General features: G+C 43.2%; 1 protein-coding gene across 2 annotated transcripts in view; it reads right to left on the reverse strand.

Annotated features, from left to right (window-relative positions):
* Positions 1-27,875, reverse strand: part of ADAM22 (ADAM metallopeptidase domain 22) — a 1,128,810-nt gene that overhangs the window by 1,091,681 nt on the left and 9,254 nt on the right. The window lies entirely within an intron of this gene.

Here is a 27,875-nt window from a genome sequence, read left to right on the forward strand (position 1 = left end):
GTTCTTTATAGTTATTCCTATAAAGAGGCACACAATTAAAAAGGTATGAAATATATTTAAATTGCAAACGCTTTAGTTGTAAAAGACGTCATGGGAGAAATAAAGGAAAGACATCTGCAAAATGTAGAGACCACCAACATTTAGGAGAAGATAACTGATAACCTTTCACTGACATTTCATAGGTGTCCATGACCTCACACCCCTTTAACATATTTAGTGCAGTGTCCAAAATAAAATAAAAAAGATTAAAGTAATTCTGTTAGATTCAAATTGCCAGAAGTCGATTGATTTTTTTTTTTGTGCTCTCTTTTCAGATCAAATCTTTATGTATGCACTTTCGGGAGAAATGTGTGCCAGGGTGGTAGCAGAACTACGAACTGCATTATAAAATCACTTTATGTAACTTGGGGCTTCTGTCAGGCTTAAGTGATGTGCAATGTTAGTATGTGTTAAAGTTATTTAGACGCTATATAAATTTGAAAATGTGACCATCAGGAATCGTGTCACAACACGGCCAGGCTGCGATGGAGTTGTAAGAGTGTCGAAGAGGGTGGGATTTAAAAAGGGTGCTAGAGCAGGGAGAAGTAGGCTGGTATGCACTTCTTTAGTGTCCTGCATTTTACTTTCTCTAGTTAGCCAGCGACACATGGACATATACTCTTGCCAGCCACCACTCCCCCAAACCATATGCACATGGGTAACAACTATGCCAGGAGCCTCGGTGCATGGAAACCATGTGCCCTCACAACTACCAAATAGCATGGAGCACATCTCCTAAAAATAACTGATACATTATTAGAATAATTTTCTTTATCATTTTATAACTGTGCCTTTCTTCTGAATTTGTATGACCTTGACGTGCTATCAGCGATTCGATGCCATCATGCCCTTGTCTCGAGAATGCCAATACAGACTGGACTCTAATTTCTAAGTATGGGCCATCTCTGTGGTTTGGGTATGTGTATAGCCTGCCTTGATGTATGTGTTTGAGGTAAGTGAGTGTCTCGTCCAAATAAACATTTTAGACTTGACTTGGGTTTGCACTTATTTACAAAGAATCTTTGCTTTAGGACATACTCAAGAATAAGATATAAGGTTAAAAGTATGTGCCAAGCCATTTATTGTGTTTGTTTTAAATGACGTCTAACATGTTGCCAAGCAGACACTTCAGGATATAAAAGCAATGATCAATAAATCCTGCAGGAGTAACTTGTAGCCTGGAATATCTCATTTGTTCTTTAGTTATTTAGGCCCAATTCACAAACCTCTTTTTTGTATCCCATTAGGAAATGTGACTTAGACCTGGTAATTAAGTTAACTGATGTAACTATGTAACACTGTTTTTGTCTTACCTAATATAGAGCGCTCTGTATCCTCCGGGTCTAGCCAGCGCTATATCAAACTCTTCAAATAAAATAAATAAACATAAATAAAATAAGTTCATATACGCACAGAACAAGCATTGGCAAAGTGATTAAGTATTTCCTTTAAAAGGCGATTCCCAAGATATTGGCTTTGTCAATGTGTATTTCTTTTGCCATAAAAACCCCCTCCAAAATGGTTGCCCATACAGCATGATGCATGCACACACATGCGACCAATTTAAAATGGTATTTATTGCAATGGTGCATCACATAATGTCACATGCATACGTACACATGGGTGGCCATCTTGGAATGCTTTCTACAATAAATAGAAATCTGAAGATGGCAGCACATGTGTTGTGATGCAGCTGTGGATATTTTGGCCGTGTCTTTTTTTACTTTATCATTTCTAGAGGACTGCCTGATAGTTCGTACCAGTAAATTACAAAAATATATGCATGATAATGAGCAGCGAAAAAGAAGTGAGCGGCCATGTGGCAGTGTGCGGCGGCTGGACCCTTGCCACAGCAATTTATTAAAAAAAATAATAATAACAAAAAGCATGGGGTATAAGAGGGGAAGGAGTGGGGAGCAGTGGATTAGTGTGTGGAGGTGGAACCTTTAGAGAAAGTGTAGGAATGTGAGGGGGTCAAGTGGATGTGGGAGTGAGCATTTAAAGACTTGCACGTCTGTGGAGTGCTGAAACACAAATACAAATGTTGCAACTATATCAAAGTGAGGATGTCAAACAATGCATGATGTAGACTTAATGGATAAAACACTAAAGAGCTAAAGGACGTTAAATACCAGCGGGCATGTCTCCGGATACTATCAACAAAATAAAGCTACTGATGGTATGTGGTAAGGACAACTCAGTATTTGAGATGGAAGGGATTTTAAAATTGTCTCTTTGCCACTGTTACTGCAGGAAAACCATTTGTGTAAAGGCCAAAATCCTCACCTTCCTCCTAATAAAAATAACTCAAAGAAATATGTACAAACATCAATAGGCAGTGAATTGTTTGTACGCAGCAGGAAATTTACAATACCGACCAGACGTAGCACAACTGTTTTCATCAAAGTGGCATGAGAAGTACTACCCCCGCTCACTGCTGGTACACTTGCAAGTCTGCTGTTCATACGGCCTTCTGGGTAAAGCTTCACATGCTACTCAGCAGACACATTACCTTGCCACCTTTGTGATATATCATCGGAAAACCAATCATAGCCTCCCTCACAATTAGGCAAACCTTCTCCTAACATGCAGTTTGTTTTCTTCTGTGAAATAGGAATCATAGCATTTCTGTTCCTCCGCGCTTTACCTTCTATCAAAACCAATGACTTAGAAACGTTACCTACCTTGAGAGACGTAGAGAACTTGTACTCCCTTTTGAAAATGCAGTATTGTTTTCTCATAATACCTAGTCTCCAACAGGAAAATCCTCGTTTAGTATTTCTTTTGTTATCAAAGTACATTTTAGATTTTGCTTGCTTTTTCACAACATACTATTTTGCAGATTTCACATTCATTAAATTCTTTGAACTTACAGCAATAGGTTCTGTCATTCCATCAAGACTTAAATTAGTTTCAATCAATCAATCATGACATTTGTATAGCGCACTACTCACCCGGAAGGGTCTCAAGGCGCTGGGGGAGGGGAAACGTTACTGCACGAATAGCCAGGTCTTGAGTTGCTTCTTGAAGGAAAGATGGTCCTGGGTCAGCCGAAGGTGGATGGGGAGGGAGTTCCATGTCTTGGCTGCCAGGTAAGAGAAGGACCTTCCTCCGGCGGTGGCTCTGCGGATGCGTGGTACGGCGGCAAGGGCGAGGCTGGTTGATCGTAGCTGGCGGGTGGGCGTGTAGAAGGTCAGGCGGTTGTTGAGGTACTTGGGGCCCAGGTCGTGGAGATCCTTGTGTGCGTGGGTGAGGAGCCTGAAAGTAATCCTCTTGCTGACGGGGAGCCAGTGCAGGTCTCTCAAGTGGCCGGAGATGTGGCTGTGCCGGGGGGTGTCCAGGACGAGTCGTGCGGAGGCGTTCTGGATGCGTTGGAGTCGTTTCTGCAGTTTGGTTGTGGTTCCAGCGTAGAGGGTGTTTCCGTAGTTCAGTCGGCTGGTGACAAGTGCCTGGGTGACGTCTTCCTGGTTTCGGTGGGGATCCAACGGAAGATCTTACGGAGCATACACAGGGTGTTGAAGCATGATGAGGAAACGGCGTTGACTTGTCTGGTCATTGAGAGGGAGGAGTCTAGGATGAAGCCCAGGTTGCGTGCGTGGTCCGTTGGCTTGGGAGTGGAGCCCAGGGCAGGGGGCCACTAGGAGTCGTCCCAGGCGGAGGGCGATGATCCCAGGATGAGGACTTCCGTCTTGTCTGAGTTCAGTTTCAGGCAGCTGTTCTTCATCCACTCGGCGACGTCTTTCATCCCTTCGTGTAGGCTGGTTTTGGCCGTGGCGGGGTTGTTGGTGAGGGAGAGGATCAGCTGGGCGTCGTCGGCGTAGGAGATGATGTTGAGGTTGTGTTGTCGTGCGATGGCTGCGAGGGGGCTCATGTAGACGTTGAAGAGGGTTGGGCTGAGTGATGATCCTTGTGGTACGCCGCAGATGACTTCGGTGGCCTTGGATCTGAACGGGGGGAGGCGGACTCTCTGGGTTCTTCCGGCGAGGAACGAGATGATCCACTCCAGTGCCTTCTCTTGGATTCCGATGTTGCTGAGGCGCTGTATTAGGGTGCAGTGGCAGACAGTGTCGAATGTGCGGAGAGGTCCAGGAGGATGAGGGCTGCTGTTTCCCTGTTGTCGAGCAGGGATCTGATGTCATCGGTGGCTGCGATCAGGGCGGTCTCGGTGCAGTGGGTGGCTCGGAAACCAGACTGCGAGGGGTCGAGGGATCCGTTCGTCGAGGGATCCGTTCGTCTCGAGGATGGGGGCGAGCTGTCTGTTGACGGTCTTCTCGATGACTTTGGCAGGAAAAGGAAGGAGCGAGATGGGGCGGAAGTTCTTGAGGTTGGTGGGATCCGCTGTTGGTTTCTTCAGGAGTGCGCTGAGCTCTGCGTGCTTCCAGCTCTCCGGGAAGGTGGCGGCGTGGAAGGAGGTGTTGATGATGTCCCGCAGATGGGGTGTGATGATGGAGTCGGCCTTGTTGAAGACGTGGTGGGGGCACGGGTCGGTTGGTGATCCGGAGTGGATGGTGTTCATCGTGCGGGTGGTATCTTCGGTGCTGACCGGGGTCCAGTTGCAGAGGGTGGTGGTAGGGGGTGTTGGTTCGGCGGTTGGGTGCGTGGTTGGTGCGCCGAAGCTGTTGTGTATGTCGGTGATCTTGCGGTGGAAGAACGAGGCGAGAGAGTCGCAGAGGTCTTGTGAGGGGGTGATGTCGTTGTTTCTGGTGCTGGGGTTGTAGAGCTCTTTGACGATGCTGAAGAGTTCCTTGCTGTCATGGGCATTGTTGTCCAGTCGTTCTTTGAATGCTGTCTTCTTGGTGGTGTGGATCAGCTGGTGGTGCTGGCGGGTGGCGTGCTTGAGGGCGGTCATGTTGTCTGTGGTCTGGTCGTGGCGCCAGGTTTTCTAGAGGGTGCGGCAGTTCTTCTTGGAGTCCTTGAGTTTGTTGGTGAACCAGAGAGCTTTCTTGCTGCCGGGCCTGTTGGGAGGGTTCTTTAGTGGTGCGAGGTCGTCGGCGCAGACGGTCAGCCACTGTGTGAAGTTGCTGGCCGCTTCGTTGGGGTCCGTGGTGCTGGCGGGAGGGTTCTGGCTGAGGGAGGCGGTGAGCTGCTCAGCGGTTTCTGGATGCTCTACCTCTAAATAAATGAAATGGAGAGACTCCTGTAGCACCGTGTGGAGATGTCAAATAAGTCCAAACCTTACTTCTGGGGCAAGATTCAACATCCTATTTAACTAGACAATGCTGTTTGAATCCCTTCTTGAACCATTGGATGAAAGTGTGTAAAGAGTTACTTTGAAATGTTTCATATCATGGCAATTGCAGAAACTGAAACATAGATGTAAAATATGTACCATTATTGGTGACCGTGCTTTAGCACAACATTCTATGTGGAATATTTCATAGTATCACACATTCAGTATTAGTAGCACTAACAAAAGAATAATCTGCCTATTGAGAATGATAATATACAGCTACAATTCAATCATGCTTACTAACATGCCAACAAACTGGAAGGCCAAGAAAAATGATTTTGTCAAGGGCTATCAGGCCACTCAGATGGATGTAAAAGCTTTCGCACTGATTTCCAGTGTTTGTCAGACAAGAAATTATCTCTGCATTTATTACAAACCTTCTAACCTGTGGATTCAAGCCAGGCCATCAACACCACTGTTTCAATCTTCTCCAGGTGGCTGATATCCCAAGATGTCTCTCATGAACAACTTTTATGATATAACCAGGTGGAGCAATTAAATGAGAATAGAACATCCTTAACTACAGAAAGTTCTGGTACAATTTGCATAAAACAGCGCTATTCTGCATCTAAACATCTGCAATGCGCTGAGCTTTATCAAATTTTAATCATTTGTGCAAACCTTAAGCCACTTCTGCTCTTACACTGACATCTGAGAATCTACAACTGCATTAACAGAAGGCACCATACGACCCTGTTCAATAGTCTTTCTCATTCGAGAATCATTCCTTATATGCTTTTTCAACAGGCAATTCACCCTATAGTTTTTACCAACAGGGAGTGTATTACACAAAGTGCCTTGGGGGTTCAACAGGCGTGTGTACCCACATTACGCACCCCGAGGGCACCTTCACCAATAGTGCTGGCATCCAGTGAGTTTGCAAAAAATTGTCCATGAACATAAGGTATAAGTGCAGGTTCATCTATAATCAAATATTTAACTGAACCCCAAATCCATACCCTCTGCCCTTACAAATTTAATATATTTCTTGATGGTTGCACTACTAAGGTATACCCTTGTGTACAGCATCCATAAAACTCACATTAACCTAAAAATAAGTGCAGGGTGACCTTTTCATGGGTGTGGATGATTCCTTGATAGGTTGCACAAGACTGAATTTTGGAGAAATACAGCCAGAGGTGATGTAATGACCTACATTTTTTCACACTGAACATGAATTTGACATTTCTCTTTGTTGTGATTGCATGCTTTTTCAATATGAGTACATTTTCAAGTTTTTGATTATATTGTCTAGATTTAGGAGTATGTCTTGAAGGAACTTCTGGACATCTGAAAGATTCACATAAGTAGTACTCTTTCTATTCACTAAACTGAAAGATTCACAGAAATATCCTAGCATTACTATGACGAACTTCCCAAAAGACTTGGAATTAACATCAGGTCTTAATGTAACACCTTGCCATGTATCATTGAAAATAACAAACAATAATATTGATTGCTGCAACCCTGAATCTATTATAACAGAAACTGCTATAGAACCTATAAACACAAAGCATATGGGTCTATTTATGCTTTATATTAGCCATACTCAAAGTCAATCTAATTTTCTCAAATTTCTCAGGTACAAATGCTGCTAATATTTGAACACGACTGACATTCACACCGCTCTTACATATTGATTGGAAATGATCAAACCGTCTACATACATTTTTTTCCATCTGCATGACACAAATTGCTGTGTACTTGATCTCCCTTAGATCCACACTAACAACAACATCCACCACCCTTATCACTTTCCCCTGGCTCTGTGCAAATGGATTAATAGTTTTTATTTTCTTTCCCAAAGAACTGTACTCATTATGAAAGAACACTCAATCCCTTTTGTAGTGTTCAAGACCTCGTCTAAAGTTGCATTCCAACAGCTGAGTAGTCTATCTAATATTTTTTTAAATGGCATACAAACCATCACAAACTGATCACAAACTAATATGGCTGTATGATTCTCAAATTCACAAGCAATGCAAGGATGCACAAAGGTGTCATATACTATTAAGTTGTTTCCTCACTGCCTTGCATTGGGTCTTTGTAACACCAAAGGTTCTTGAGACAACTGTATATCCAAACGTGCTATAGCTTCTTGCTAAAAAAACCCAAGTGCCAAAAAAACTGTGGGGTGATGCAACAACAGGCAAATTATCAAAAGAATTCTGACCAGCCTCTCCCAAAAGATTAAAAAGCAAAGCTTCACATTTTGCTGGAACAAATTTGCTTGTGTCAATCGCTACCAAATAGTTTTCAAAAATCATCTGCTATTTTCTCAATCTAATTACAGGCTTGCTAGTAATTTGACAAAAGGTAGGTGGCTGTACAATATTTTAGGAGAAAGCCGTATTAGCAAATAGAATATGTGCAGTCGACCTTTAACAGCAATTAAAAAATATTAATTAATCATACATCTCAAACATTAGTGTGCCAGTCGATGATAAATATGTTTCTTCACACATGAGCTCATATGCAAATTCTCACTGTTGCTTTTATTAGAAATAATCGTTATGAGTTACCTGCCAGGGTATATCAAAGTCAACTTGCTGCTTCTGATTATATCAATATGCTATCAAATTAATTTACGTAACACCAACCACAGCTGCTCTTCTCTTCCTTGTCAATGTGGAGTGCGGCTGGTGTGTTCCTTCTGAACACAATATGGCCACTATGCACACCGACAGACACAATGAAGTCACACCTTGAACTTGTATTGTTACCTGTGCTGCGCTTCACTTGAAAACAATATAGAAATCCTTATTGGCAGCCCATCTTGAGGAAAATAACTATCTCCATCCCACTCAGACCGCCCTTCTTGCTGTGGTAGAAGAGTCAAGAAAGATTGTGGATGACGGAGGCTACGCTGCTATTTTTTTATTAGATCTTAGCGCAGCCTTCGATACTGTGAATCATCATATCCTGATTCAAAGACTCAGGGAGGTGGGAGTAGTAGGTATTGCCCTAAAATGGCTGCAATCTTTTCTTGTAGACAGATCTTTCATTGTCTTTGAAGAAGGAGCACTCTTGAAGCAGATGCCTATGCAGTATTTAGTCCCCCAGGGATCGTCATTGAGTCCCACCATGTTTAACATCTATATGAGGCCTTTGGCGGAGGTGGTACTTCCCTGGGTAATCCATATTGTTACTTATGCTGATGACACCCAATGGGTGGTGACTCTTAGTCAGCATGATAAATTGGAGCCGGGCTTATCGCCTTGTCTTACAAAGGCATCTGAATGGATGGATCTGTCCTTTCTTCAGCTAAATGGTGCCAAGACAGAAATTATGATCTTGGGCCATGCAGCCCCTAATATTTTAGATCGTACGTGGTCCAGCTGTTTTGGCTCTCCGCCTGTCCCAAGGGAACAAATTAAGAGTCTGGGCGTGTGGCTAGATCGCAATCTGAACTTGACTCTTCAAGCATGTAAGGTTGCTGGTGCCTGTTATGGCCTTTTTAGGCAGATGCAAAAGATTCTTCCCTTGCTTCAATTTGATGCCAGGCGGATGTTGGTTCAAGCCCTCATTTTGTCTCGGCTGGACTACCCAAATGCAGTCTACTTGGGTGCGCCACAAGGAACTATCAAGCGATTACAGATTGCACAGAATTGCGCGGTCCGTCTTTTGTTGAATATCCCGAAATCTCTGTCTGCTAAGCTGGCGCTTGGTCGGCTGCACTGGCTCCCCGTTCAGGAAAGAATCAGGTTCAAGGCCACGTGCATTGTCCATAAGTCTATCTCTGGTAATGGTCCTGCCCTGATTTAGTCCATGGTGCAATTATATCGCGCTAAGAGGACTTTAAGATCTAATAATAAGCGATTGCTTGCAGTTCCCAGGATCAAACAGGGACGGACTGGTGGCCGGATGTTTTCTTATAACGCAGCCAAATTTTGGAATCAGCTCCCAGATTTAATTTGTCTTGAACAAGACCATCTTAGATTCAGGTAGCAGTTGAAGACTTTTCTCTTTCCTTGATCAGTGGTGTTTTGATTGGTGCACACAGGAAGCGCTGGGATGCCCTTGTGGTAGCCATGTGCTATACAAGCGCGTATTCATTCATTCATTCATTCATTCAGACACCATGCATACGGATTGATTGATGTTGCAGCGTGAAGTAACACAAATGGAACACAGCACAGAGCACGTCACCATCCACTGATGCTTCCAACAATGAGGACGGTCTCCTAAAAGTTGTTACACAACTGGATGATTAATTGGGCCTCAGATGTCACCAATAAGCCTCATACTCCTAACCTCCTAGTGTGCATCAAGCTACAGCTTGCCCATCAGCAATTTTCACAAAGAACAAAGTCTGCAGGACACTGTTAGAAGGAATCAACTCATCACCAATTGTTAAAAGTGGTTGGCCGTAATCTGTAGTAGAGTTGTGGTGGCCAATAAGCAGAATTCTGATTCTAAGGTGGAAGTTCAAAAAAGAAGATTTATTTCAGCTGCAGAAGACATCAATTTCATGAAGAAGCCGATCCGCAGTGCAATAAGGGTAAGGAACGGAACGCAGACAGCACTCTGGGACCCCTAATTTTGTGAAAGTAGCACAAGCCTGCTACAACACATATGCGCATCCTAAAACACTTAAAAACAAATGTAGGGATGAGATGAGATATAGACTGGAATAGAAGAACTAAAGAGAGGCATCTTCAGAAGCTACAGTGGTCAATAAGGCACCATTCATCAATATTTAGTCATTTTCACAGTGAAGAAAAACATGAGGATCAGCCGCTTACTCAGAAGAATGAGGGGAGGTAGGGAGGTAGTTTGAATTCAGCAGGAAGTTGTCCTTTTTAGGTCTCGCACCTATCGTTGCAAAGCGCAGCACTGTCGCGCAGGGCGAGACATCTTGTACGGGCTTCAGCAAGCTACCCAGACGCTCGTGCGTGTGGTTTTGCTTTACCCGTCTGCCATTGGCTTTCGCACGCTTTATTAAAAAAAACAGCACGCGATTGGGCAAAGGCGGGCGCATGTCCCGCCTATGCTCCCCCCTTTCCCATCCGTGTCTAGGACACACATCAGCGCACGGCACAGACAACAGGCTCCCTCGCCCCCCGCTCCTCTGGGGTGCACGAGCACCACTAGTTTTGATTTCCACCCTCACTCCTCTGTGGTGCGCGCGCACCACTGGTTTAGGGAGGGTTGGGCTCACTTCTTTTGTTTGCCGTCACTGGCTACCTTTCCCTGCTCTGCTGCCGGCGCATATAAATACAGTCTCCCTCAGTCTTTCTGCGGGTCCTGCTGCCTCTTAGAGGAGGAATGCGGTGCCAGCTGCCCAAGTTTGCCTCACTCACTGAAGGGTGTGCATGGCTGCATCTCGATCTCGGTAAGTAGGTGGCACCATTGTTTAGCACTGCAGTACAGCATTTAATTCCACTTGCACTATCCAGTAGGCAGTTATAGTTAGCACCTATTATCCATAGGAAATCCGCAACATTCTATTTCCAATAACTTTGGCGCCAATTGATGAATCTTTGCAAACTTTTTCAAACTTTTGGCCAGCTCTGGTCTGCTCCTATCCTGAAAGTCTCGGGATGATTCGTCAAGCGGGGTCGAGAAAAAAGGGGGGTCCCGAAATGTGTTTTCCCATGCAATTTCCCGTAGGACCTTTAGCCGCAGCTAAAGCTCAAACTGCTGAACGGAATTACGCCAAATTTGGCAAAAAGGTAGTCCTCAGTTCCGACTCTTGCCTTTTGCTTAAATGTTGTCCATCTGTTCAGTAGTTACTGAGAAAATAACAGTTAAAACCATTTATATATCTATGGGCGCGCAAGATCCGCGCACCCTGGTGCACCATGAGTGCAGCTTGAGCGCACCCTCAAGATCACGCGCTGAATGCTAATTGGCTGTCAAGTGGTTCTCAATATTCGAAACTTGGAACTGTTGGCAGCCATTTTATGCCTCGTAGAAGCGAGGCTGAAGAAGTCTGTGAAATATGTGTGCAGAATGTATAAAGGGGCAGGGTAGAAATAACCTGACCCTCTAGACCTGGTTAGGGGGTCCCAGAAGGACACCCAGGCCCCCCCCATTTTTTTTCTTTTCTTTTTAAATTGCTAAGTGCGCGCAGGGTGTGCGGATCCTGCTGTAAACAAAAAATAAATAGAACGGAGTTCCTTTTATAATTAGCCCCAGGGGGGCCAAATCCCAGGGGCAAAATAAATACATTTAGAGGGGCCCCCTAGCCCCGGGGACTGCGACCCCGCAGGGCTACAAAATAAATTGTTGGGAGGGGCTCAAAAGTCCCTACCAGTATAATTTGTGGGAGGGCCCCCAGAAGCCCGGGGACCACCTCCCCCGGGGCATTATGGATTGTGGGAGGGGGGCTGTGTGGCGCCCCCTCCTGGAGCTCTCAAGGGCCCTGGGGACCGCCACACCCCAGGGCCATCTCCTGCAGTGTCCTGGGGTGCCCACCCCCAGGACATTGCTGTTTGCTATAGCAAACGTGGTTTGGCTTTTCCACATGGGGAGCTGCATGTTAGCAGGTCCCCATGTGGAAAAGCAATGCCGGCTCCCGAAGGATGCGGGGAGACGGCTGGGACCGTGTGGGCATTGGGGCTCCCCCGCGGTCCCCAACATTTTTTTATAAGCCCCGGGGGATGGGGTCCCCGGGGATAATAAAAATTAGTGATAGGGGCTATTTTTTTTACGGTACAATTAGGAGTCGCGCACCCAGCGCGGCGCTCAGTGCTGCCCCTGGTGTGCACGCGTTGGATGCACGGCTTCTAACCCGTAGGGTGCGCGACTCCATCGCGTGTGGTGCATGACATGTACGCGTTGGGTGCACGATTCTGACGCGTTGGGTGCGTGACTCCAAGCAAAAAAAATATTTTTTTTTCAGATATACATCGGGTTTATGTGTTTCGTTCTTAGGTGGCTCTAAAAATAGTCCTTGTGATTTTAGTACCTACAAGTAAGTACCTCTGCAGAGTCTAAAGTTCAAGAGGAAGACTCTGTTCCCCTCATCTGTAAAATGTACACCATCTCTCCTATAGATGCCACGCGTATTAAAATACAGATTGTTGTGGCAAATGGACCCCATTCTATAGTCTCGGAGAAAAGTAGAAACAGATTTATTCACATGTTTCCTAGCTTTCTCAATCTGTGGACAAAATTGATTGGACCAGTTCCATGTCTGCATTTGGCATATGTTAGAATAGACAAAGGCAGTTTGGGGGAAAAGTGACATCAATTCTCCAAAGGTGTCCTTCATAAGCCTTTCCAGACCTACCCCAGTCAAAGTGCCTAGGTCATTGCCACCACAGTGCACAATTATGAGGTCAGTGTGTTGGAGATGCAAAAAGGATTTAATCAATGGCATCAATTGGTGCCACTTTAATCCTCTCTGTCCAATCCATGTAATGTCTACATTTGGTAACCTAGGTCTTTGTGAATTCCTTTGTTTTCTGTATACCTTTGGCTCCAGAAAATATAGCTGTGTCCCATAATCCATACTCTAAGCATCTTGAAGGGAGGTCTGGATGCACTCAGATGGTCTCTGTAAATGAAGTGGCAGTTTGAAAACTAAGATTTTAAAATAATGGATTAGATGCAGTTTTGAGAAAAGAAAAGAAATGATTGGTTGTTTGACAACATTCTACACTGAAAACTAGGGTGCATGTTTCTGTTTTTTAAAAGCATGATTCTTATTGGTTAACAAAAACTGATTGAAAGGAACATTACATAAGATAAGCTGATATGTTGAAAAGTCAAGCACACTTGCTGTTGTGATTAGCAACATTGTGTGATGAACTTTTGACCTGTGTGCTCAGTTAAGTGTTCCATGAACTGTTTCTATGGCAACAGGCAGAAGGCAGTTTGTGGGTAGGGTTGACATTCATGTCATTTGGAAAGGGTTGAAATGTGTAACCAATACAAATGGGTGTTTGCTTTTGAATTAATGTGTGAGGCAATGTGATTTGATATTTAGGTGTATATGTGTTCAAAATGAGAGAGAGACGTTGCCATTCTTTGGTTCTGGTGAAAAGTGTACAGAACAGACATTCTGTATAAGAAAATCTTGTGTGTGACTGACATACTTCTTATTCTACAAAACAATTTGAAAGGTGAGTTATTAATTTGTGAGGGGATGTATGTAGTGCATTTTGATTTTAATCAGACTAATGTGTTTCTCCTGCTAAAGTGCAGGGAATACTTTTTTTTCTCTAGAAATTTATTGTGAGTGTGTGTGGATTTAGAAACCATTCTGAGATAAGCATTTGTGTATTTTATGTGTTTGCAGACAGATAACTATGCAGTTTTCATGTTTTGGTAGAATTAGAAACCAGTCATTTTGTTGGTATTTGCAAAATGACTCAAGTTTCTACATTAAAATGCAGTACTCCTTCCAGACTATGAAATGTGTTTTAGTAAAATGCAAGGGATAGTGTTATTGTCTAGAATTACACAGTGAGTCTTGTGTGCTTTTAGGAATCATTCTGATAGAAGCACTCTATACTAATGTGTAGTAGAACATTTTGTGCAATGTGTAGAGTTGCCTAAAGTCTTGTAGACTAGTACATGTGTTTTGGTAAAATGCAAGGGATAGAGTTGCTTGTGTAGAATCACACAGTGAGTCTGTGTGCATTTAGGAATCACTCAGAGAAGCATTTTGGTACTTTATGTGTTTCCTGGCATGTAATTGATTTAAAAACGTATTGTGTTCTCACATTTTGGGAGAATTAGAAAATAGTCATTGGTTATGTGTTTCCAAAATGAGTTTAGCTTTAATAGTAAAATGCAGTTATGAAATATATGGAACGGATGCCTGATGTGTTTTCAGACAAATAAGTACATGTACTGTTGCAGTGAGCCAGGCTTTAGGGCATGCAGTGCTTGAAACTCCTATGCACTATCCAAGTAGTAGTTTAAGCATCTTCACACTTGTCTTTCAGGCCTACATTTCCCCAGTCAGTAACTATACACTCCATTTATAAGAAATACTGTTATTTCTCTAGAATCACATTGTGAGTCAGTGTCCATTTGGGAAAATTGAGAGAGAATTATTTGGTTGGTTGATGTGTTTGCAGACATATAAGTACATGTACTCTTGCAGTGACACTACCCAACGGCACGATTCCTACACTACACAAACACCACTGCACTACCCTAAATCCTTAATCTACCTCCAGCACGACCACCTACACTACCCATTCACCACTGCACTACCCTAAACCCTAAAACACTGCCCCAGCACGACCCCCTACACTACTCAAACACCATTGCACTACCCTGAACCATAAATCTACCCCAGCACGACCTCCTACACTACCCAAACACCACTGCACTACCATAGAACACTACCCCAGCACGACCCCCTACACTACACAAACACCACTGCACTACCTTAAACCCTAAAACACTATCTCTAGCATGACCCCCTATACTACATAAACACCACTGCACTACCCTAGAACACCACCCCAGCACGACCCCCTACATTACCCAAACACCATTGCACTACCCTAAACCTTAAATCTACCACAGCACTACCTCTTACACTACCAAAAAACACTATACTACCTTAGAACACTATCCCAGCACGACCTCCTACACTACCCAAACTCCATCGCACTACCCTAAACCTTAAACCTACACCAGCACGACCCCTTACACAACCCAAACACCACTGTACTACACTACTACTCCATTTATAAGAAATATTGTTATTTGTCTAGAATCACAATGTGAGTCAGTGTGCATTCGGGAAAATTGAGAGAGAATGATTTGGTTGGTTGCTGTGTTTGCAGACATATAAGTACATGTAGTGTTGCAGTGAGCCAGGCTTTACAGCATGCAGTGCTTGAAACTCCTATGCACTATGCATGTAGTAGTCTAACTACCTTCACATTTGTGTTTCAGGCCTACATTTCCCCAGTCAGTATCTGTACACTCCATTTATAAGACATACTGTTATTTGTCTAGAATCACACTGTGAGCCAGTGTCTATTTGGGGAAATTGAGAGGGAATGGTTTGGTTGGTTGATGTGTTTGCAGATATATAAGTACATGTACTGTTGCAGTGAGCCATGCTTTAGGGCAGGCAGTGCTTGAAACTGTTATGCACTATGTAAGTAGTAGTGTAATCACCTTCACACTTGTGTGTCAGGCCTACATTTACCCGGTCAGTATCTATATACTCTTCATTTATAATAAATACTGTTATTTGTCTAGAATCACACCGTGAGTCAGTGTCCATTTGGGAAAATTGAGAGAGAATGATTTGGGTATTTGATGTGTTTGCAGATATATAAGTACATCTACTGTTGCAGTGAGCCAGGCTTTAGGGCAGGCAGTGCTTGAAACTGATATGCACTATGCAAGTAGTAGTGTAATCACCATCACACTTGTGTTTCAGGCCTACATTTCCCCAGTCAGTATCTATATACTCTATTTATAAGAAATAATGTTATTTGTCTAGAATCACAGTGAGTCAGTGTCTATTTGGGAACATTGAGAGAGAATGGTTTGATTGGTTGATGTGTTTGCAGATATATAAGTACATGTACTATTGCAGTGAGCCAGGCTTTAGGGCATGCAGTGCTTGAAACTCCTATGCACTATGCAAGTAGTAGTCTAACCATCTTCTCACTTGTGTTTCAGGTCTACATTTTCCCAGTCAGTATCTATATACCCCATGTATAAAAAATACTGTTATTTGTCTAGAATCATACTGTGAGTCAGTGTCCATTTGGGAAAATTGAGAGAGAATAATTTGGTTGGTTGATGTGTTTGCAGAAATATAAGTACATGTACTCTTGCAGTGTCACTACCTCCAGATTGACCTTTTACACTACCCAAATACCACTGCACTACCCTAAACCCTAATACACTACACCAGCACAATCACCTACACTACCCAAATACCACTGCACTACCCTAAACCCTAAATCACTACCCCATCACAACCCCCTACACTACCTAAATACTATTGCACTACCCTAAACCTTAAACCTACCCTAGCACAACCCCTTACACTACCCAAACACCACTGTACTCTCCTAAAAGAGTACCTCAGTATGACCCTCTACACTACACAATCACCAGTGGACTACCCTAAACCCTAAATCTACCCCCAGCACGACCCCCTACACTATCCATTCACCACTGCACTAACCTAAACGCTAAAACACTACCCCAGCACAACCCCTACAGTACCCAAACACCATTGCAGTACTCTAAACATTACACCTACTCTAGCACGACCCCCTACACTACCCATTCACCACTGCACTACCCTAAACTCTAAAACACTATACTAGCACGACCCACTACACTATCCAAACACCATTACACTACCCTAAACCTTAAATCTACCCCAGCAAGACCCCCTACACTACCCAAACACTACTGCACTACCCTAAAACACTACCACAGCACGACCCTCTACACTACACAAACATCAGTGCATTACCCTAAACTCTAACTCTACCCCTTGTATGACCCCCTACACTTCATAAACACCACTGTACTAACCTAAACACTAAAACACTACCAAGCACGATCCCCTACACTACCCAAACACTATTGCACTACCCTAAACCTTAAATATACCCCAGCATGAACCCCTACACTACACAAAGACCTCTGCACTACCCTAAACCCTAAATCTACCCCCAGTACGACCACCTACCCTACCTATTCACTTGTGCAGTACCCTAAACTCTAAAACACTACCCCAGCACGACCCCCTACACTACTCAAACACCATTGCACTACCCTAAACCTTAAATCTACTGCAGCACGACTTCCTACACTACCCAAACACCACTGCACTACCCTAGAATACTACCCCAGCACGGCCCTCTACAATAGAGAAACACCACTGCACTACTCTAAACTCTAAATCTGTACTGTTACAAAACCATAGTGACTGTTTATGTACCATGTAGTAATCTATGTACTGAAGTAAAAGTGAAGCAATTATGAATTCACTCAGTGTTTCTCCTTATAGTACTGTGATCATTTAGTTAATATGCATGTATTCATACAGTGCTTCCGGTTTTAGTGTTATGGAGTGCTTCAAACTGCTTTTAACTATGTATGTAGTGCTCTTACCACCTTCACAGTTGTGCTTCAGGCCTACGATTTCTTAGTTAGAATTTATATGAAATGTGTTTGTATAGTAATTAAAAAGTATAATTTATAAAGTTATTAATAAATACTTATTTATGATTATTTTTTACAGATACTGTTTATCATCATTAAAAAAAAGTTATCATGCCGGAGAAAGAAAGAAGAAGAAAAGGTCCGAAAAAGGATACTTACTTGAAAAAAACTCAGCCACAAGTATTGGAAGACCAACATAATGTGGCTAACAAGAGAACAATTTCTGGTAAGACCACAAAGGACTTTATTAAAAATATTGCTAGATTCAAGAAAAAAAACTGGAAATGTTGAAAGCACTGAAAATGTTCCAAGCACAAAAAAAGTGTAAAGAATAGGAAAGGAAAAAAAGGCAATGTACATACAAAGGATACAACTTATAGTAAAAGAAGAGAAAATCAATATAAAGAAATATTTTACAACAGAGTAGTCCATAATTTGATGAAAGATACAAAGAAATATAGAAAGAGGACACTATTTTATAAAAAGAAGAAGCATATCGAATCCATTGTTGAAAAGGCTTTTGAAGTAAAGAGGAAACTATTCATTTTAGTATTAAAGAGAATTCGATCACTAGATAAACCAAGCCATTTAATGAAGGCCAAAAGTAAGAGCAAAAGAGTAATTAACAGAAGTATTTTTTGTGATATTTTCTTAGGGCAATGGAAACACACTTCAAGTTCAGAGCCATTTTTTAATGAAGATAATTATTTACAGACCAATGATTTGCTGCATGCAGTTGACACCAGTGGTCGAGCTTATGAGGTTAGAAATGGTTGTCTAACTGAGAAAGAGCAAATGGTTCCTCAAAATGCAGGAGAAGTGATGGCTGATGAAGTTTTAGGCAGACGTCCCAAAGCCACAGTGTACACTTGGGATTGTAGTAGTATTTGTAGTGTACAACAAGAATCTATTGATAAATTGCGCCATTTCTTACAAGCATATTGTAAAAAAAAATGTTCAACTAAAGATTAAGGTGTTGCAAGGACTAGACCCTTGTAGAATGAGAAAACATACTGGTTTGCATGGTCATTCTCTGGCTTGTCTTTCTAGGAAAGTATGTCAAAGTGTTTTTCAGGATATTGACAGTACATCATACTCAAATGCGGAAGTTAGTGAGAAGATTGTATTATGCAAAAAGTCCAGCACTAAATTTAAATGAGGTGAACAATGCTCTTTTGCGTAGGTCAGTTTCAGATGTGAAAAAGGTTTGTGATGATATTGAGTTTTGATACTTTGGTCCTGAAGAAGAGAGTGTAGAAACTCCGACAGTAATAGAAGAAAATGTTGTCGAGAATGTTGAACATAGTTGTACACATTTTTTTTAAAATAAAATGACAAAGTTTAAGGTGGTTTCAGGTAAAAGGCCACATTTTTCATGTATTTGTTGTCGCCGAACTCACTACAAAAATCAGACTAGGAGTGTTGATCTGTATTTAAAAAGTGAAAAAGAAAATAAATATAAGTGGAAAGAATTTGCAACTTATTTGTTGGTAGAAAATTGTTTTGATTTGGGTTCCAATCAACATATTTGTAAATATTGTTATAACAAATTAGATGAGAAGGAAATGCCCGCTAGAGCTGTTCATAATAATCTAGAGTTGGCTGCTATTCCTCCAGAACTGATAGATTTAAACACCTATGAGTCTATTCTCATTTAATGTGTGCACCCGTTTGAGGCTATTGTTCATATGGAGCCTAAAACATGTAAATTGCCTCCTTCAGATTTACGAAGAGGATTAAAAGGAAGAGTTGTGTATTTACCGTTGGATTTAAAAAAATATATTGAAACTATTGGTGTATAGAGTGTAGAAAGTGAACCACTAGTTGTTCTTGTTAATGATAAGAAAATCTGGCAGGAGTTAGTGGATGTTAGGAAAGTGCAAAAGGCAACATTGTATTTGATAAAAACAATACATACTATAAGAATGTTTATATGGGAGAAGAAGAAATGGTTTTAGCAGAAGATACTGAAACGTCAAGTGGACAAATTGAAAAAGTGGATATGTTAAGATGTGAAGAAATCTATGAACATTACAGTGTGCATCCACTTCATTCACAACAAGTGATGGGGAACACTATTGATTTGTTCCAAATGAAAAAAGCAAAAGGAACTCCCATGAGTGTATGGGAAGAGAGCTTGGAAGCTTGTTGTTTTCCACAGTTGTTCCCAACTGGAAAAGGAGGACGATAAGATGAACGTCCTGTGCAGATTCCTGCATCTGAATATCCGACAACAAGATTATATGCAGAAGATCCAAGATTTTGACAATGTATCCCTTATAAATTTCATCTTTTGTTTGAAAGTGACTTGTCTGGACTTTCATATGCAGTCAATTACATTTTAAAAACTGGAATACATCTGCAACATTTACCTGCAAAAGATTTTATGGATAAAGTGCACCAGAGAGATGATCATCTAGAATCTCAGCTCATTAATCTGATGGCATGTCAGCGTGGGACTAATGAATATTGGTACCATCGTCATGGAGAACTGAAATGTATGCTACGGAACTTAGGAACTCCAACATGGTTCCTTACCCTAAGCTGTGCTGAGTACGCTTGGGATGATTTGCTAGAATTTCTTCGAGAGGCAAATTCAAATATAAAACATATTTAATACAAGACACCTGGAGAATTGTGCTTTTTGGATCCTGTTAATGTATGCAGGTGGGACTAATAAATATTGGTACCGTTGTCATGGAGAACTGAAATGTATGCTATGGAACTTAGGAACTCCAACATGGTTCCTTACCCTAATTCAAAACCAAGCTGCTTGCCTCATCCTCTCCCTCCCTAAATCCTCTCATATCACCCCTGTTCTCAAGTCCCTTCATTGGCTTCCTGTTCGTTTCAGATCTTTCTTTAAACTGGCCTGTCTAGCCTTTCGGGCTCATTCCCGCTCTGCTCCCCTGTTCATCACCTCTCTCATCTCCTCTCATGCCCCCAGCCGCACTCTTCGTTCCTCTTCCCTTTCTCTTCTGCACATCCCCCGCTTCCGTAAATCCAGAACGGGGGGTACCCGATTCTCAGTCCTGGCCCCCCAGTTCTGGAATAGTCTTCCACTCTCCATTCGCTCTATCCCCATCTACACCCACTTCCGCAAAGCCCTCAAAACCTTTCTTTTCTCTCAGGCATTCCCCTCTTAGTCTCCCTGGGTTCCCTCTGTGAGCTTTGATCAGGTTCCCCAGCGCCAGGAAGCCGCTTGGCCGCAGTGCGCTCTACCAAATATTTTTTTTCTTTCTTCTTCTTTCTTTCTTCTCAGGGTTGATTTCTTTGCATGGTTGACTGCAGTGGCGGAGATGGGAGACCCATCCTGACATGGGTCAGCTTCAGGAGTTATCAACTTCTGGGTGATCTGCACGTAGCCCACAGAGCTGGCTTCTTCTCCTGGTCAGTATATCCTCCTGCAAAGTCAAGCTCACTTCTTTCCTCTCTGAGAGGTAGGCAGACTTCTAAGTGCTACACAGACTTTCAACTCCTCCATCAAGTTGTGCAGACTACATGCGATGTCCCCCTCACTTCAAGGAGGTGAAGAGGGCTGTCATTCAGATGCCTGCCCACGTCGCAAAGCATTCCTTTGAGTACTCCATACAGGACTTCTTTCCTTGGTCATGAATAACTGGCTTGATCAAGAAGAACTTGGAACTGGAACCAAACTTTTAACATTTTCCATACAGGGAATGTGGAACCACTGTCTAAGGTATCAGGACTAGTTTGGAACATTTTGTGGCAGTTACTCAGACACAAACGTTTTCCGATGTGATGGATCTTGCAGCAAATAGCATTTCTGGGGGAACATCCATTACGACACAGTGTTTACACCGCACTACCAGTACAACGCTGGTTTTACAACGAAAGTCGTTACCACGACTTGCGCTGGAGGGCGCTCTAGGCTAAGGAATAGTAGATTTACTATTCCAACACCTTCCCTACTGTACGTGGGCTGGAGTTGGAATAGTAAATGTTATTATTCCTAAGTCCAGCACTTTACAGCGCAAATCGTGGTAACGACTTGCGTTGTAAAACCAGCATTGTAATTATAGTGCTGTGTAAACACTGCGTTGTATTGACATACAACCGCATTTCTGCTGACCCCAAGCAAAAGTCTTCCCAAAGCGGGCTTTAACTAAACAACATCCTCACCTTGATCAACAGAAACTGAAGTCTGATCCTTTACCCATGCTTTTTACCAAATGGCAGAGCTCAGGCAGAACTAGTCAGCAGCCTTTTGCTAACAAGCGCGTCATTGAATTTTAAAGGCAGCCCGTCTCCAGATCCCCTCATTTCAGTAAATGGATCTCCATCCTCCAACCACAGGAATGCAGTCAATGCTTTCCACCTCACGGGGAAATGGTATCACCCAACATCTTGTGCAATGCTAAAGCAGCGTCCATCCAATATGGGTCCCATTGGCCAATAGCACTTAGAGTCATTACACACACAGAGTCCTACTGTGGAGACATTCATTCAGCACCCATACAGAATGTCAGTTCAGGGTTCACGTAACAGCAGACCTGTGCATGAGAGGTGCCAGTAACTCTCCCCTTCCTGACCCTGAGAAAAAGATCTATTCACACTACTGATTCACAAAAACTTGGAAAGTTGACAGCACCACTTTACGTGATTTACCCAGAGCATGCGCAGTAGTCCTACACCCATTATGCGATCATGCTTAGTGAACCCCCTACAGGTCACAGTACAGATTATGGACCTCATATTTCCAAAGACAGACCTATGCGTCTGCATACACGCTAGATTTGTTTCGATTCCAGAGCCAAAAAATCGGGATATCAGCTTATTATTCAGATGGGTGCTCAGGGCAGGGAAGCATGCCAGTTTGCCATGCAGAGGAAATCTCCATCCCATCAATGACTCTCTGAGGTAAGTTGAAATGTGCATGTTTGAAGGTTTTAAACTCTTTACAGGCTGTGCACATTTTGGGGAACTGACTGCATAGACTGCTGCCCTACCCGACAACAAGTGAATATGCAGGAGGGTTGGGAGGAGGCTCCTGCAGCATTTAAAAGAGCCCCTGTCATCCCTGAGTGCACCAGCAGTGACTCCACAGTGTTCAGGCTTGCAGAAGGGGTGCCAGTTGGTTTCAGAGGAAGACTCAGGATAGTAGGTAAACAGCACCATGTCCTCCATGCCTCCACATCAATTGTGCAAATGCTTTTTGAGAAACGATTCTTTCGATGCATCTTAAAATGCCCAAAGCTAATCGTTGATTTCCTACATTTAGAGATCCGGGCCTGCCTAGCGGGCATTGCTTTGCCAAAAGTGCGTCCATCAGAATAGAAAGCACACTGCCTTGTTTTGGCGGCCTGCTCAGCATTGTTCTTTGCTGTTCAAAAATAAACTTCTAAAATGGGTCACTGTTTCTGAGAAGCAAAAGACAGTGTTATCATGCAGCCAGAGTTTACTCCCTGTGCTGCAAAGGCACTTTGCTCTTTTCCTGGCTGAGATTGCTATGCCTCACATGGCGGTCCCAGGCACGGCAAATCTGTGGGAAAAAAGCTGAGAGTTCATCAGCGATCCTGTGATGGGTGAGTTGTTGGATGAAGGCTGCTCATTATTAGAGTTAGCAGTTGACTTGCTGTTGGAAAGTGTTAACTCTGCCTACCTCTAAATATGAAAAGGTCACTGCAGATTTTAGGGAAGGGGCTCCATCATTTTGTTGAAGACCATTGCCCCACCAAGCCTTAAATGAGATCATATTCATACTATGGTTTCATATCTGCATTCAAATCAACTCTTTCCTCCTTTAATTATTTTCACCTCTGCTCACCCAATCATCAGCAGAAGTTCTTCATGAGGCCCTTATATTCGTCTCATCCTCCCCTCAAAACCTCTAGGTGTGCCTCAATTAACAACACTTTCTTTCCATCTGCTCCACTCTCTTTCAGTTCTACCTTTTTTATCACATATATCCACCTTACTTCCTTGCTTATCACCTAAATCGCCTCATTACCCACCCTACCCTCTTCTCTCTCTTTCCCTTCCATTCGTCAGGGTTAGTGTCAGTACTAAAGGGGAGAGGTTTCTAGATGGCTTCATCTTGATCAGTAGATCTGAAGCTGAGATTTCAGGATTGGTGATTTATTCTATAAAGATCATACACAAACTAGAGTGACTCTGATGCAAGAAGGAACACACTATGATTTAAATATGCATGTATACTTAACAAATGAAGGTTCATAATCTCAGCTAAATGCAGATTCAAATTACAGCCAACCACAAGGGCAGACTCAAGTCCAAATACCAAATAGTTCATTTTCAAACAAAACATGACAATCCAAAACAAAGGTATAACTAGATATTTCCTCTTATCTACATTCAGCCTGAATGTAGAAGTAGATCATATCAGGACAAAGATGGTCCACAAAGTAGCAAGGGGGCTAAGAATACAAAGGAAAATATGGGAATAAATGAGTTGTAACATATCTTCTTCTTGTGACTGTCTCTCTTATATATGATTAAACATGAACTGACATCACAGGAAAGACTCAAACACTATCCTAGATTGAGAATCTCCAATAATGGTTTACAGTCAACCCACCATCATGGGAAGTTCTAGTCATAAGACTTGACTTCTGCCACTTTTCAGAAAGCTGTGGCATTTATTTGGAGACCAAAGAAGAAGCTCAAGTTCGAAATCCTCAGTTCCATGCTGGCTCTCCAGGCAACTCATGGAACACTCATATAGGTGATTTCGAGCATGGGGATACCAATAGGGGGTGGTATAGTGATCAGCATTCACTTATATCGATGTTCCAGAAACTGGCGGGCTGCAGCATCAGGAGCCCTCCTTAGAGTCTTGTACATCTTGACATGTGGAGTTAATTGTTTTAACTTAGGCTACCCCTAAAAGCTTCTTAGGGTAATATGAGTCAAATGCATTTTAAGGCGAATAAATCCTTCTTTAACAAGTGAGAGATTACAATTATTTAAACCTTATTCTTTTATGAATCAGTATACTAAGGAAGGTATTGAATGCTTTAGGCCTTACAGCTGTTCCAGGTCAAATACCCAGCTTGGCATGGTTATGTTATGTTATGTTAAATAGCTTTTATATAGCGCTGGTTCACCATCAGGTCTCTTCGCGCTTCGAGGGGGGAGTTTACGCAAACAGTGCGTATGAGCTAGTGTGGACGAATTATTTCATGGTCAATGCCTCCAAGAACTAGATAGTCTTGAGTTTTTTCCTAAAAGGAAGGAGGACTGGTTCCCTGTGCAAGTGTTCGGGTAAGTTGTTCCAGAGCTGTGGTATCAAGGTGGAAACAGCTCTGCCCCCTTTGAGGGTGGAATGGAAGCGTGGGGTGACCAGGCGACAAGCCACAGAAGAGCGGAGAGTTCGAGCAGGGATGTAATTTATCAGACTGTCCTTGATATAAGACGGGGCTTGACCATAGATGGCCTTATGGGCAATGCAAAGGCCCTTAAAAATTGCTCACTGCCTAATAGGGAGCCAGTGTAGTTTCAGGAGCAGTGGAGAAGCGTGAGCACATCTTGGTAGACCAAAAATAAGGCGTGCTGCATCGTTCTGCACGACCTGCAGTCTTCTTGTCAGTTTCCAAGGAAGGCCAATATAAAGGGCATTCCCATAGTCCAACCTGGAGATTATTGTAGCCGAGACGATTGCCGGTAGAGAAGCTGTGGTGACGAGGGGGACAAGTTTCCGTAAACACCTCATAAGCCCTGTACAGGTGCCAACCACTGCATACACTTGATTATTCATTGAGAGTTCGGCATCGATTTTAATTCCCAAGCTTTTTATCACTGGGACTGGGGTTGGGGCAACTCCCAGCTCCCGTGGCCAAAACAGATCACCCCATGGGCTATTGTTATGTGGGACGACCAAAATTTCCTTCTTATCTGGGTTTATTTTAAGTGAGCTGTCAGTCATCCAGCTCACTGTGAAACGTAGTATCTCTTGTACGTGTTTCTGAGCTGAACTAGAGTTGTTAATCCGTACAAGGAGCTGGGTGTTATCTGCATAATTGAAAACCTGGCAGTCCAATTGGGCTAGAGTCTCCACCAAAGGTTGTAAGTATAAATTAAAAAGTAGGGGGGACAGCGCAGAGCCCTGTGGAACACCACAAGTCAAGAAGCCGGTGATCGATACCTGATCACCTAGCTGCACCCTCTGAGTCAGATTGGACAGGAAGGATTTAAGCCATTGATAGGCAAGTCCCTCTATGCCCACGTTAGCGAGTCGGGTCAGGAGGGTTTTATGGCTGACTGTATTTAATGCCGCTGACGGATTGGTGTCACTACAATGCATGCTTTTACATCGCATGCCTTTACAACGCGGTTTTTACCACGCAGTCCCTTACAACGCATAATGCTTTTAGGCGCTGGATAGTGAATTATTTAATTTACTATTCCAACTCCAGTCCCCGTGGATAGCAGGGAAGGTGTTGGATAGTAAATTAAATATATTCCCTATCCCAGAGCGCCCCCCAGCGCAATGCGTTGTAATGGTATGCGTTGTAATGGTTGCGATGTAATGGTAGTGCGTTGTAAAAAATGCGTTGTAAGTGATGTTCCCCCCGCTGACAGATCTAATAAGATCAGGGCACTCGATACTTTCTTGTCAGCCATGACCCTCAGCTCATCCAGGACAGATAGCATCACCAGCTCCGTGCTGTGATGAGCTCTAAAGCCAGCCTGTCTAGAATGTAGCAGTTTATGTTCCTCAAAAAAGGTGGAGGGTATTTTGATTATGTGCTGTTCAAGTACCTTAGCCAGATATGGGAGCTGGGAAATTGGCCTGTAGTTTTTAAAGATTGGGGCGTCAGCTCCTGGCTTTTTAAGTAAGGGAGTAAATGTAAATTGATACTTGTATAGCGCACTACTCACCCGCAAGGGTCTCAAGGCGCTTGTACGAATACCGCTGTGGAACCCATCCTGGCTTTCCCTGTGAGGCGTCCACTCCTGGGCACCCCCAAGGTGGAGGCCAGGCATCCTTAGCGTTGTGGGGGCCGTTGTGGAGATTAAGCAAGCTATTGGCCAGAGTTGCAGAGTGGGACTCCATGATTGGAATAGGCACCAAGGCGAGAATTATCAGGTCCGTGGAATTTTGAGCCCAAGACCCGCCGAAGCAGGGAATTGAACCCTGGTCCCGGGCTAGACCTCTGCATCAGGGTCTGCCGCTCTAACCATTGAGCCACACTTCTCCAGTAACTCTAGTCTCTTTCAGCGCGGGAGGTAGAGAGCCTGTTTCCAAAGAGGCATTTAGTAGCTTAAGGATATGGCCTTCTAGGCTGGCAGCAGCCAGTTGAAAGATTCTCGGAGGACAAGGATCTGCTGGAGAACCTGATTTCACACGATTCATAAGGGGGAAGAGAGATTGAGCATCCAAGAGGGGAAATTTAGTGAGACGGGCTTCGGGGGCATGGGGAGCTATTAGTTGAGGGCTAGAGCCCTGACTAATTGAGGAGTTCTCTCTCTATATTTATTAGGTTTGTTGAAAGAGAAAGATCTTGTGTAATATGTTTAATTCGTGTCCAGTACATTTGTATTGCAGTAGACACATAAGTATTGACATTAGAATAAAAATATTAACATGGAATTGTATGACTTTTAAATGCATTTGAAAGCAAAGTTGTTGTTTTGTTTTATTAATAGTGGTTATGCATTTGTTTAGATTAATAGTGCAAATAGTGTAAGGAAGAGGTGTGGCGCAGCAGCCAGGGCGACTGACGCTGGAACACGGGGGTTCACAGTTCGATCCCCGGCACTCGGGGTCGGTCATCCCAGCACCATGTGACTCTGGGCAATAGTTCGCTTAAGCTTCCCGACGGCCCCCAGCGCCTTGACACCTTTGGGTAATTGTTTGTGCTTTACAAATACTGGATTTGTAATTGTACAGTCGCATAATGTTACCAAAGTAGATAGCAAGCAAGTGAAAAGTGTTAGTAGAAATCTGTTGTCTACTGTTTTTTAGTTTGTTAGTCATTTTATAAAGTATGTTTAAAGTGTTAGTAAGGTTTGAAGTTGAGTGAGCTGTGACTGCACATGTTTAATGTTAACTTTTTGAGCTACCCAGTGGTAGTTGCCAGAGTATTGGTGTGTGTAGGCTTATGTCTTTGTTAAGGATTTTGTTTGTAGCCTGGTAGTTTACAAGATGGTGTGTGAATATACGTTTGCATTATAGTGCAAAAGGTTAGGATATGAAAGATATTTTATTAGTATGTGTAGGTTGTGTTACTTTCCCTATAAGGCCTCCCGCTCCCTCCGCTCTGACCATCAACATCTGCTGCAGGTTACGAGGGTAAGGAAGGCAAGAACTGGTGGCAGAAGATTCTCCATTAACGTGGCCACCCTGTGGAACTCCCTTCCCCTGTACCTGCGCGCTGAAACTAGCTTCTTACGTTTCCGCAAACTTTTAAAAACTCATCTGTTCCCTGCCTAATTCCTGTGTCTCATGTTATGGCGTCTCTCTCTGGATGAGCGCGGGGATGCCCAAGGGTAACCAGGCGTGATATAA

Source organism: Lissotriton vulgaris, chromosome 10 (assembly GCF_964263255.1).
Source record: "Lissotriton vulgaris chromosome 10, aLisVul1.2, whole genome shotgun sequence".
NCBI classification, from domain to species: Eukaryota; Metazoa; Chordata; class Amphibia; order Caudata; family Salamandridae; genus Lissotriton; species Lissotriton vulgaris.